Here is a 12,571-nt window from a genome sequence, read left to right as displayed (position 1 = left end):
ACCTTGTATTCTGAATCCAATGGAAGCGATTAATATATCCACGTTTTTTTATTTCCACAGTCAGCCGCACACAATGAACATATGTTGATTAACCTCAGACCCAGAAAAAGGGGAATGGCCTAAGAGAGAAAACAGAGACATTAGATATCATCACACTGACTCGTTTCTCTGTTGGCACTGAAGTCTATGGGTCGCAGTGGATATCTAAAGACAAGACATATATCTTTAATATCTCATTATAATATTGAGTTACTAACAATATAATATAGAAATGGTATACCTTCCGAACATCTCTGTATCTCAGACTTTCTGTACTCAAACGGAGTGTTGACATTCCCAAATCTGGAATGCGAATAACATCTATGAAATCAGTGTTCTTCTAGTCTTTGAGAGTAATCTTGCACACATCTTCTAACAAGGTTTTGGAAAATGGCCCTCTATGAAGGGTCACTCCAAATGTTTTGCCTTCCTCCTCCTCTTTTTGCTGAATTACTTTTGTTGGTCTTCGGGCTGTTACAATTTTACCACTACTAGCCAGTGTCAACTGCATGTGCTTCTCCCCTAAACATGATGATATTGATGTATAACCGAATGTCATATTTAATTTACCAGTAAGCCCCCTTATAAAGTGGTATGCCATATCCCCAGGGCCTGTACTTCAAATCTACCAGTGGGTTTGCAACACTGATTGTTGCAACCACAGAAGTAGCCTAAACCTGTCTCAGGCCTGCCACTGCAGGACCTGTGGGTGCAGTTTGCTGCCACTTCGACTTGACACTTACAACTACTTGCCAAGCCTCCAACTCTCCTTTTGTTGCATATAAGTCACCCATAAGAAAGGCCCTAAGTAACCCTAAAGGCAGAGTGCTATGTAGTTAAAAGGTAGGACATGTACCTTTATGTTTTACATGTCCTGGTATTGACAAACAACCTAGTTTATTTTTCACAACTGTGAGGCCTACCCCTATCATAGACCAGCATTGGGAATTCCTTAATATACTTTTAAGCTGTATTTCATGATCAGAGAAGAGTAGTGTTTTCATGTTTAATATCTTTGGAATGATAATGATAAATCCTCCTTACTGGTGAAGTTGGATTTAACATTACTGTTTTGGAAATACTACTTGTAGAAAGTGGACATTTCTCTGCACTTACTGCTCTATGTGCCTGACAGCCTGTCTCCAATACACATCTGGGGTGGGTGACAGCTACACTTTGTGCATTCCTTCAAGACAACTACAAACACAGGAAGGTGAGGCTCATCTGCATTCAGAGCACTAATCTGCCTTCACTTGCATTCTGATGGGTCTTCCTGGGCAGTGAGGAATAGGAGCATCTGACACACTTCAAAAGGTAGTGTTCTGTCCACACACAAAGCACTGATTTACCGCCGCACAAATAGCCCGGGAGACAGGACTGGGTTAAAAGGGATCCTTGTGCACTCCAGAGTGCTGCTTAGAAGTCACTCCCTACATCAAAGGCACTTTTGGGTATAAGTACTGTGTCTCTGACTCCCTAAAATCAGACACTACTGGTCTTGTTACTAATCTCTTCCTGAGGAGCTGCTGTGCTGCCTAAACGAATGCTTTTCGGCTTGTTGTCCTGTTGCCTGCTGTTCTCTGACTCTGTTGAATGAGAGCTGGACTCTGCCTTCTGCCATGTGAAATTCAAGGGCCTGCTGGCTTGCCCCTTATTAATGAAGTCTCAGGACCATCAAAGACTTCATCTGTATATTGCTGCTGTGGGACTCTGGCACTTGTGAGTTCAGCAGCTGTATCTTTGACAAGGACCAGTGCGAGCCTGATCGCCGGCATGCTTTGTGAAACTAATGAGCATTTCGCTTGTTAAGGACCGTGCGGCCTGTTTCTGCAAAAGATGCTGCAGTGCCAAGGGTAGCCCTTTAAGTAGTATTTACTTTATTCGATAAAAAATTTCATCATAAAAGTATAAAATTTATACAATACATTAAAAAGGTAAAAGAGTAGGGACCCACCAATCCTATATATACATACATCATCACATACTACTCAGTTAAAAAAAAAAACCTCTAGAATAAACATTAAAAACAATTACGTAAGAACCGTAAAAAGCACTTCCTGCCATAGGGCCATCTGGCGGTTAGGTTAAATAGGGGGTAGGCTTGGCCCTCCTTGTACGTGTCTGCCATGCACTACCCAAATATTTGGCTACCCCACACACCATAGCGACAGAAGACGTATCAGTGCAGAGGACCCGTAGGGCCATTTTGTGACATCTAAAGCCCAGCCCCATGCATAGTGGTTTTAACCATATCTTCCTGGCAACCCTATATGCCGGACAGGCAAAAAGAAAAAGCGCCACAGACTCATTAGGGGCTGCACATCCAGGGCAGGTTTTAGATAGAACACCCAGGTTTTTCCACCCGGAAGAAAAAATATTCACCGGTAAAATCCCGAGCCTGAGTTTTAGGTAAAGTGATCTGTCCAGAGGTTTCTCTATAAAGTCTGAAAAGGGTTCAAGTTTTCTTCTCCATTTGATCTCAAGGAATCGCTGGGAGAGAGGGCCCCCTTCACTTCTGCGTATGGCCATCTCCTGTACCCAGTCCCAATAGAGCTTCTTGATCACTGGCTTGGGAGGCGGTGTTTGGCTCGACCATGATTCACTTAAGCCCAGTTGCACAACCAGCTGTCTCAGGTTGCACAACCACTTAATCTTGTTACGTGTGTTGAGCAAGATAAGTTCATCTAGAACTGCAGCATAATTATGGAGATCCCGGGTCCTTCTTAGACGCACCCAAAAAAGTAGTGGGGGTAGACGCACTATGTCTTTGAGGGGACGCCTACCCAGGTCCAGCCGTAGGGGGATTAGCGGGGTGGAAACTGGGAGGGCCACCAGTTCTCTCATAAACTTGTTTTCAGATGTTACTAACTCCGTTATGTTCTCGAACCCCCACAGCTCGGATCCATATAGGGCTGCCGGCAATACTTGGCCATCGTATATTGCAAGAGTTGGTGCCACAGGTTTGCTCCTCGACTCCCGCTGTTCCCTTAAAACCACCCCTGAGACTCTTTTGTGGTTTAATAGCATTTTGGCCAAGTGATCTTTCCATTTCATCCGGCTGTTTACCCTAACACCCAAATAATCGAAGGAATCCACCAACTCCAAGGGGGCACCATTTAGCGAAACATTGTTCCTGAATCTCTTGGAAGGTAAAATAGCCATAAGCTTTGTTTTAGAGGTGTTGATGGTGAGACCTCTGTCAGTGCAAAGCACACTAAAGCGGTCCAAAGTTTTTGAAGACCGTAGGGGGATTTAGAGATCAAGATGGTATCGTCCGCAAAGAGGAGGGTAGGTGTTTTTTCCCCCGCCAGGGATGGTGCATCTGCCGCTTCCTCCCTCAGATGATCCACCACTCCATTCACAAAGAGGGAGAACAGGGTCGGTGCCATAACACAACCCTGGCGGACTCCACTCCTCACGGGCACCCTCTCTGTCAGTTGTCCCTGGGTGCCCCATCAGATCCTCGCATAGTTCCCCTCATGTAGCTTCGCAATAAAGCCTAAAAGTGGCCTTGGAAAGCCCATCTTCTCCAGAATATCCCACAGCTTTTCCAGAGGGACCAGGTCGAACGCCGTTTTGAGATCTATGAATGCCAGATAGAGGCTACCCTTGTTGATGGTCACAGCCTTCCAATAGATCGCAAAAAAACGGAAGACCTGGTCCATCGTGCCCACCTTCTGGCGAAACCCTGCTTGGAAGAGTGAGAGGAAATGCTCCTCTTCCATCCAGACACCCACCCTAGAGATGATGACCCTGCCAACCACCTTCTGGATCACGTCGATCAGACTGATCGGTCTGTAATTGGCAGGGTCATCTCTGGCGCCCTTTTTATACACTGTTACCACCTCTGCTCCCTTCCGTGAGTCTGGCACAGGGTAACCCTTGGAGATCAAATTCATTATTAAGGCAATAAGTCTGGCCCAGGCATCGGGATCATTCAAAAGAAGGTCCCCTGGTATCCCGTCCGGGCCAGCAGCCTTCCTAGGGGTCAGATGTCTAATGGCCAATATTACTTCAGAGGGCAGAAATGGTTCTTCGAACACCGGTGGAAATTGGGTCCTAATACCTGGGTCTGGGGGAGGTGAACCTACTGTTTTTCTCCCACCATACAGTGCAGAGAAGTGGGAGTGCCATTGATGTTCCGTTATATGGTTAACAATAGGTGGCGTACTTTGCTGCCTAGCTTTGTTGATCAGATCCCAGAACAGCATGCCATTCTTCTCATTGGCAGCAGATTTAAGATCCTGCCAATGTTGTTCCTCCCACTCTCGTTTAGCCAACACTAGCACCCTCGCATAATCCTTCCTAGCCGCTCTAACTAGTGAGGGAATCTTTTTAAGCAGGGCGACTGTTAGCTCCTTCCGTTTCGCCTTACACTGGTCTGAATACCACAGGTTACTGGATGTAACTGGTTTATTGTTCACTCTGCCCCTTTTGCCCTGGACTACAAAATATTGTCCTACTTCCTCTATCGTGTTTTTATAAGCTGAGGAGAAGGACGGCCCCTGGGCACTACCATTTCCCAGTTCAAGATCCTCCAGCTCTAATGTCAATTCTGCTACATGCGCCCTAATCCTCTCAAGATTCCCTTCCTGCAATTGAACCTTATCCCATTTCAACCTACGATTACCATTGTAAGGGATGACCTCATTGGTTGTCCTCAAGGGGGCTTTGTTCCCACTTCCCTTTAGTTTACCCCACCTTAGCTTCGTACATAAGGGGTTATGGTCGCAATCCTGCGAAGGAACGACCTCCATATCTATTAGGTCGCACCACAGTGTGACATCCAATGGGATATAATCAATTCTGGACGGGCCATTGTGCCTATTAAAGGTCATTGCTCCAGCACGGTCAAAAGTTGTCCTACCATTTAACGCTCTTAAATTAAATTCCATGGTCAGCGCATTGATCTGGATTGCCCTTGCTGACCATTTTCTAATTGGAGCTTTAAGTGCATACCCACCTGGCTGCATTGACAAAGATCGAGCACTTTGTTTTGTGAGGGACCGACTGCTCTGTTTCTGCAAAAGACACCACAGTACTGAGGGAAGCCCTTTCAGCGCATCCCTGCCGAGCTGCTTTGGCAACAGGAGCTTCTTCGCCTCAGCTCAGTCCTCCCACATGAGCAGAACCAGCACTGATGTTGGCAATCCCGAGTTGAAGGGCCTGATCACATGGGATGGCCGCCTCCGCGTTACCCTTTGGACATCAGACAGCTGAATCTGCCTCAAGGACAGCCCAGTGCAGTCCATCACCACACCGCCTTCCAACAGGGGAGCCCCAGTGATGAGGACCATGCACTTTCAGAGAACGTACTGTAAACAAAGAGACTCATGAGGTATTTGCAGCCCACCTGCACGCCATTGCGGGTAGCTAGGATTAGTTAAAGCATACTGGTTACTAGGGAGGTGCCATGAACTTACTTACTAGGCACTTTTGGAGCACTGCTTTCCTGCTTCAACATTAATAAAGTCCAGTTGCCTTTTACTAGCCTTACTGTAAGGATCGTAACAGAAGCCTATGTGGTTCCTGCACTGTGTTTTTCTTTTATGCCTTTAATGTCATAACTTAAAAAGTCTTAATTTGATTTTGGTTGTTTTTTATCTTGTTTTGCTCAGACAAATACTTTCTATTTTTCGACACCTTTGTGAAGTCTTTTTGTGGTGTATTCATTGTGTTATTGAGCCTTTGTTGCACAAATACTTTACGCATTGCCTCTTTATGTTATGTTATAACATTTTATAAAGCGCATAGCTGCCCCAGCTAAGGGGCGTCCCAGCGCTGAGCAGAAAACTGCAAAGCAACTGACAGGGGGGGGAAAGCCTACGACGGAGGGAAGAGGTACGCTTTGATTGCCTTGCGAAAAGCCAGATAGTTATTCATACTGCGGATGTGTATAGGTAACACTTTCCAAAGTTTGGCAGCCAAAGTACAAAGGGAACGTCCACCGTCATGCGCCCTCCTCACCCGAGAAACGACCTCCAGATGCTGCCCCTTAGACCTTAGTTGGCGGAGGGGAGTATTGGGTACAAGCAAGTTGGCCAAGATAAGCCTGACTGCTCAGTGCCAAGCTACCAGAGGGTGAACAAAGGTTATCGTTTAGTGTGTATCTAACTTACCCTGAGTAGAGTGGTTGTTCCTCCTTGGCCTGGGCGCTTACCCCAGCCAACCAGGAATACCATTTCTAGCACAAGGTTGCTGCTTCTTCCTGGTAACAACATACATGCATGTGCTCTTTTGTGAAATTGTGATATAATAAATATTCAATCAATCGCTCAGGTTTCTTGTATAGCGCAACTACTCACTCGTTAGGGTCTCTGTGTGTGGGGGGGTCTGTGATCTGGGTCTTGAGGTTCTTCCTGAATTAAGGAACTGACTGTGATTGCCTGGGATGTAGGAGTAGGGAGTTCCAGGTCTTCGCAGGAAGGTAGGAAAAGTATCTACCTCCAGCCGAGGTCTTGCAGATCTGTGGGATGGTGGCCAGGGCCATTTGGGCGGAGCAGAGATGTCTGGGGTGTGAAGAAGGAGTGTTGGTGATTGAGGTATGCAGGTTGGGCATTGCGGAGGGTTTTGTAGGTGGGCATGAGGAGCTTGAAGGTGATTGTTTTGTTGATCAGGAGCCAGAGGAGGTCTCTCAGGTAACCGGTGATGTGGCTGCGGCAGGTGATGTTCTTGATGAATCTGGCAGAGATGTTCTGGATGTTCTGCTATTTCTCTAGGAGTTTTTGGGTGGTGCCGGCATAGACTGTGTTGTCGTATTCGAGTCTGCTGCTGACAAGCCCATGGGTAACCTTTTTCCGAAACTCAGTCAGGATCCACTTGAAAATCTTCAGACGCAGGCAGAGCATGTGGAATCAGGAGGACAAGACAGTGTTAATTTGGCGGTTCATTGAGAGCAAACAGTCCAGAATGATGGCGAGGTTCTGTGCATGGTCTGTGGGAGTGAGGGGGTTTGGAGCACTGTGGGCCACCAGGAGGCCCAGGCAGAGGGGATGGAGCCCAGGATGAGGAATTCGGTCTTGTCTTAGTTGAGCTTGAGGCAGCTATCCTTCATCCAGGTGGTGACTGCTGTCATCCCATTGTGACAGTTGCTCTTGGGGGCTGTGGGTTTGTCAGTGAGGGAGAGAATCAGCTGGGTGTCATTGGTGTAGGAAATGATGTTGAGTACGTGGTTTATGATGATGGTTGCAAGCGGGGCCATGTAGATGTTGAAGAGGGTGGAGGTCAGGGAGGATAGTATAGCTCACACTGATAGCAATTAATCTCTTCTCTTTAGCACCCATCACTACCTTAAATACATTTTAGATAACTCATGAATAACATTACAGTCTATTAAAGTACTAAGAAATATATCCTATTTCTCCATGTAAAAAAACCTTATAATTATTCTCTATATTAGACTGTGGGCTTTTAAATTAGCCTTTTAAAGAAAAACAGTTCACCAAATAAATTAAAAATTAAAAAGTTCCCAAAGTTTTAGTGGCTCTGGTAAGAAAGTCCGGGCTGCACCATCATATCTGATTTTCCCTACAAAGTAGCTGTGAACCAAAGGAAATGTATGCCCCATAACTCTAAAATGTCCGCCACCATATCAAAATAAAACAAAAGTCCAGCAGGCACATAGAAAATGAAGATTACTTTTGGGTTTTACTGGACTTTTCTCTGGCCAGGGACAGTTGCTGTGCATCCTCAAGAGATGCAAGGTCCTTTCATCAAGCAGCTTCAACCTTCCAGAACCACTACCAGACTTTTCTTCTGAGAACAAACAAGTGAGTTTCAAGATCTTCGCCTGTATACCCACTGTGCCCTGGGAGGTTAGCCACATTCAATCCTCCAATACTTCCTCCATTGCTGTAGCTCCTTTTCATTCTTCTCCTTTTTAGGTTTGATGTGTAATGGTGCTTGATTCATTTATGGCTAACATTTTGTATTCTATGCATACCCTAAGGGCTTTTTATTCAGCCTTAGTATTATTCAGCCATTGACTTAAGCCACTGCAATCACACCTGGGATCAACTAATAGGCGTATTTTAGTCTCAACAACTTTCTACTGGTTGTTTAGTTGTCTCCCCTACCGTCTATGGGTCATATTATCAAGGACCAGTGATAAAATTATCGCCGTTTAATGAGCAGGAAACTGCCGATAAAACGGTGATAATGGGCTTGATAATACGCCCTTGTTAATTCCCATTGAAGCGCATGTTATGGTGTTAACATGGGCTTCTATGGGAATTAACAAGGGCGTATTATCAAGCCCATTATCGCCGCTTTATCTGCAGTTTCCTGCCGATAAACCGGCGAAAATTTTATCACTGGTCCTTGATAATATGCCCCTATGTCCTTCCACCATTCCTACATCTGGAAACCCCACATCACACATTTACTTCATCTCATCCATGCATGATAAACACAATTGCATCCTTTTGCTAAATGTTTAGCACTGCAGTAGACATTTTTATTGCAATTGTCAGTGCTCTGTTGTGCGAGTCAAACCTTACTGACTTTGACAATGCTTGTTCAGACATATGACAGGCCATTCTGTTCTTCCCTTATCCTGTGCATGACTGATATTAAAGTGGATATACTCTAAAAGAGATTGTTATAGTTGTTAGGTTAAGTAGATGTCTTATTTTTTGCTTTAATGTTTTTTTAACTCAAAATCTGTTTATTACATTTTTCAAAAACATTGCAACACTTTTCTAGTTGGAAAAGCAAGCGATAGGAATTGACACAGCATTAGGAATTCACTGAAAAAAACATGCTAATAATGCATTGAAGCTGTCCCAAACCCTTTGGAAGGGAGGTTCCCACGGTTTGCTGAATGTATTCCTGGTGAAGACACCAGGAAATCCTAAAGAGTGGACAAGGAATGCTGCTTTCGTATCTGTGTAAGCCTGGTTGAAGAATAAAAATAAAAAATAAACTGGGGCAAGGAAGGGGGGAGGGTGCCATGGGGGAAGGTCAGGGGGTCTTTAGCTTATCTCCCTTGACTGCAGAAATGCAAAGGGTAGGAGGGTGCCAATCGCTGTATTAACCCTTAACCTGGTGTGTCAAACATGTGAAAAGTGTGCAGTCTAGGGGGTGGAAGCACAAGCATTCAAAGCAGGACATGTAATCAATAAGGCACAGGAACCTTTTATCTGTGTGAGATAGTTTGTGTGTGATCTGCTCCATAGCAATGGTGTGCCAGCGTTGTGTGAAATATGACACTGCTGTGGGGGCCAGGGGAGACCTCCAGGCTTGAGCAACAGCTGCTTAGTTGTGCCTGTCATATGATGTAAGTGATACCAGTCCGCATGCATCATTATGGCCAGTGATGTGCAGCTGGTACCCAAAATGATTGGGATAGTCTGCTGGTATGTGGCTGTCCAAGGTGCCCTATATGTGACTCAGGATCTCTTGCTGAAAGATAGTAAGGGAAGGGTATATCCTCTATATGTGGTGATAGTCCCCCTTCTGCTCTCCACATTGCCAAGTTTCGACCGAGGTCGCAAAGGAACATGCTGTGGAGACATTCTGGGGTGTTGTGGCATTGGAGCATTACATTATAAACTGCTTCTTGGGGGCGTGGCCAAGATGGCAGAGTGAGCGGATGCGTTGTCCTTGAGCTACGCTCCCACCGGGCCTACAAGCACTGTTTACAGCATCTATCTGCACCCGGCTCCCCTATTGAAGACTCCTCGGCGGGACTCCAATAGTGGGACGTCAGCACCACGGTGCTTTGCCCTACCGAGCGTCTTAACAGAACGGACTTTGGAGGTCCAGTGGCTGAAGCGTGGTGGACGGGGCCGCACTGGGCCTGGTGCGCGTCCCATCAGTGGGCCTCTGGTGGCAGACGATATTCGGCGCACCCCCTGACGGAAGAGGCGGGGTGCCCTCCGCTGTTGTCCCAGTAATTCCTCGCTCCTAGTCATCGCCCGAGGACTTGATGACGGGCGGTGGACTAGATCCAACCGGAGCGCAGCATTGAGGCTTAGGACTGGTGGCGCGGCCTTTCTGGCCAGATCTCTTACGTGAGCCCGCAGGCGGAGAAGATATTGTGCACGCCCTGAGACCGGGTGCTTCTGTTGGACCTGTGCACCGGGGGTGTACTGGAACCTGCCCACTCCCCCCTGAAGCATCTTCTTGTCTGCCTCTGCCATTTGCCTGAGGGCTTGATCCAGCCGGCACCTGGTAGGGCCTCCCCCTGCCGAGTGGTGCACAGACGGCGGAGGACATTGAGTGCACAAGGTACGTAGGTGCACCCGGAGGGGCCTGCTTGCCGTGGTCTGCGCATGGTGTCTAAGGGGATCAGCCTGCTGGCTGCTAGGTGTGGTGTTGTGAGGACCTTGGGAATCGGTGGTGACTCAGAGGCATGTTTGGGACTATCGTCAATTGCTTTACCTCCACTGCACGCCCAGCGGATTCTGTCTACGGGGCTTTCCTCGAGACTATGAACCTGGCTGGGTATTGGCCCCCCACTGCTCGACGCATAACCGGTGCCCCGGTCACCTTTGATGCCACACCTGCATCATACTTTTACCGGGCTCCCGGTGGAGCTCCTGGCGGTGAGCGATGCTTTTACCAGAGGCTTGCAGCCTTCATCACTGTTCAGCCCCCCTCCTAGTGCGTGCAGCCCCTCCTCCCATGGCTAGTTCCCAGCTTGGACTTCCACAATGGCTGCCTCCAAAGCCAAGAAGGAGTGGTCCGTTGGGGACACCTCAGGATCTACATCGACGTCGGGCGGCGATGGCCCAGACGCTGCGGCCACCAGGGAGTTCATGGAGTCGTTGTTTAGCTCTTAGAGGGAGGATATCTTGGCCATCAAAACAGATCTGTAGGATGACTTGCGGGGGGTGCGAAGAGATGTCAATGCCGTGGGAGAGTGGGTGGCCTCCCTGGAAGACACAGCTACCGCCAGGGACGAGGATGTAGAAGCAGTCCAACAAGAGGTCCTTCGGCTCCGCGACCAGCATTTGGACCTCCAGGCACACACGGAAGACCTGGAGAATAGGTCAAGAAGGAATAACGTCCCAATCCGTGCAGTCCCAACCGGGGCGGAGGACCTCGTGGGATACTTTCACGACCTCTTTCGCACGATCTGGAATGCGCCGGAAGACTCTGCCGTCAAGATTGATCGATGTCATCATGTGGGCCCACCGTGGCAACCGAACCGCCCTCCCACAGAGATTTTACTGTGTGTACACGACTTCACGGTGAAGGAGGAGATTCTCAGGGTGGCACGTTCAAGCCAGGCTTCAGAGACTGCTCTCCGCAGTTGTATCAGGATCTGGCTTCCAATACCCTGCAAAAGAGAAGAGACTTTAGCCCCATCACCAATCACCAGCACTTTCAGAACATCGCTTATGCATGGGGCCACCCTTTCCGTCTCATTTTCCACATAGACAGGAGCCTACACCAGGTTTCCTCCCTGACTGATGCTTGTAAAGTGTTGAACCTTAACATCGATGACCTACCCTCTCAGCTAAACACTCAGGCGTCGGGCTCACAGAGATCTCGGTGGCGCGGGCCCTGGAGGGACATGGGTGTGGATCGCCTCTGCCCCGACTCCACCACAATTAACAACAAGTGATCTGCCGTTGCCGGCACAGAAGGGGATAGCCTAGACTCTAATTATTGATGGTGAAAGTTTGAGGGGTAATACTACTCACATCTGGCCCGGTGGCAGTGGAGAAATCTCTTCTCTTCCTCCGATAGGAGCGTGCTCGGGCCCTTGATTGACACCAACCTTTACTGACCAATCTCAGGATGGACTTCATGAACTTGCTCAGGTTACTGTTTTGTTGTGTCAGGGTTTGTTCTTCTTTTTCTGGGGTCGGAGGCGTCCTCTCTCCGGTGAGCTTTTTCTTTAATGCCTTTTTGTCAAGCTATGTCTCTCGTCTCAGGTACTTCCCATAAATGTTGCCTCTCAGCGTGCTCCCAGCAGCCTCAGCTATTGCTTTAGATGGGCCATCTTTCACAGATGGAGGTCAAGGTAGTTAGCTTTAATGTCCGAGGTCTTAATAATCCCACTAAGCGGTAGGCAGTCCTATTGCTACTCGAACACTCGGGGGGCGATGTGTGCCTCCTTCAGGAAACCTAACTTCTTCATGGTGTGTGCAACATAGGGAATTCCCCATGCAGTTTTGGTCCTCTGGGAGAAGTACGCAGGGCGGGGTGGCCATTCTACTCTCGAGGCACTTTAGGGAGTTGGTGGTGGGTCCTGTTGTGGAGATCAAGGGGCGCCTCCTAGCACTGCGGTTTTGTATTGGGCCCCCTCACATAACTATATCCTCCATCTACTCTCCAAATGAGCACCAAGAAAATGTCTTGCTAGAGGCACTGGCTGAAGTCCTTAACACACCCGACTCCATGGTGGTGGTGGGCGGCGATTTTAATTTAGTAATGGCTGCTGGGCAGGACCATTCAGGCTCGCGGTATGGGGATGTGGGGGCCTTGTCAGTGAGCGTTGGCAAATGGCTGAGCGATGAGGGGATTAAAGACGCCTGGCGGGGCTTACACCCAGATACACAAGATTATTCCTACTATTTAG

Source organism: Lissotriton helveticus, chromosome 2_1, assembly GCF_964261635.1.
Source record: "Lissotriton helveticus chromosome 2_1, aLisHel1.1, whole genome shotgun sequence".
NCBI classification, from domain to species: Eukaryota; Metazoa; Chordata; class Amphibia; order Caudata; family Salamandridae; genus Lissotriton; species Lissotriton helveticus.
This window is presented reverse-complemented; position numbering follows the sequence as displayed.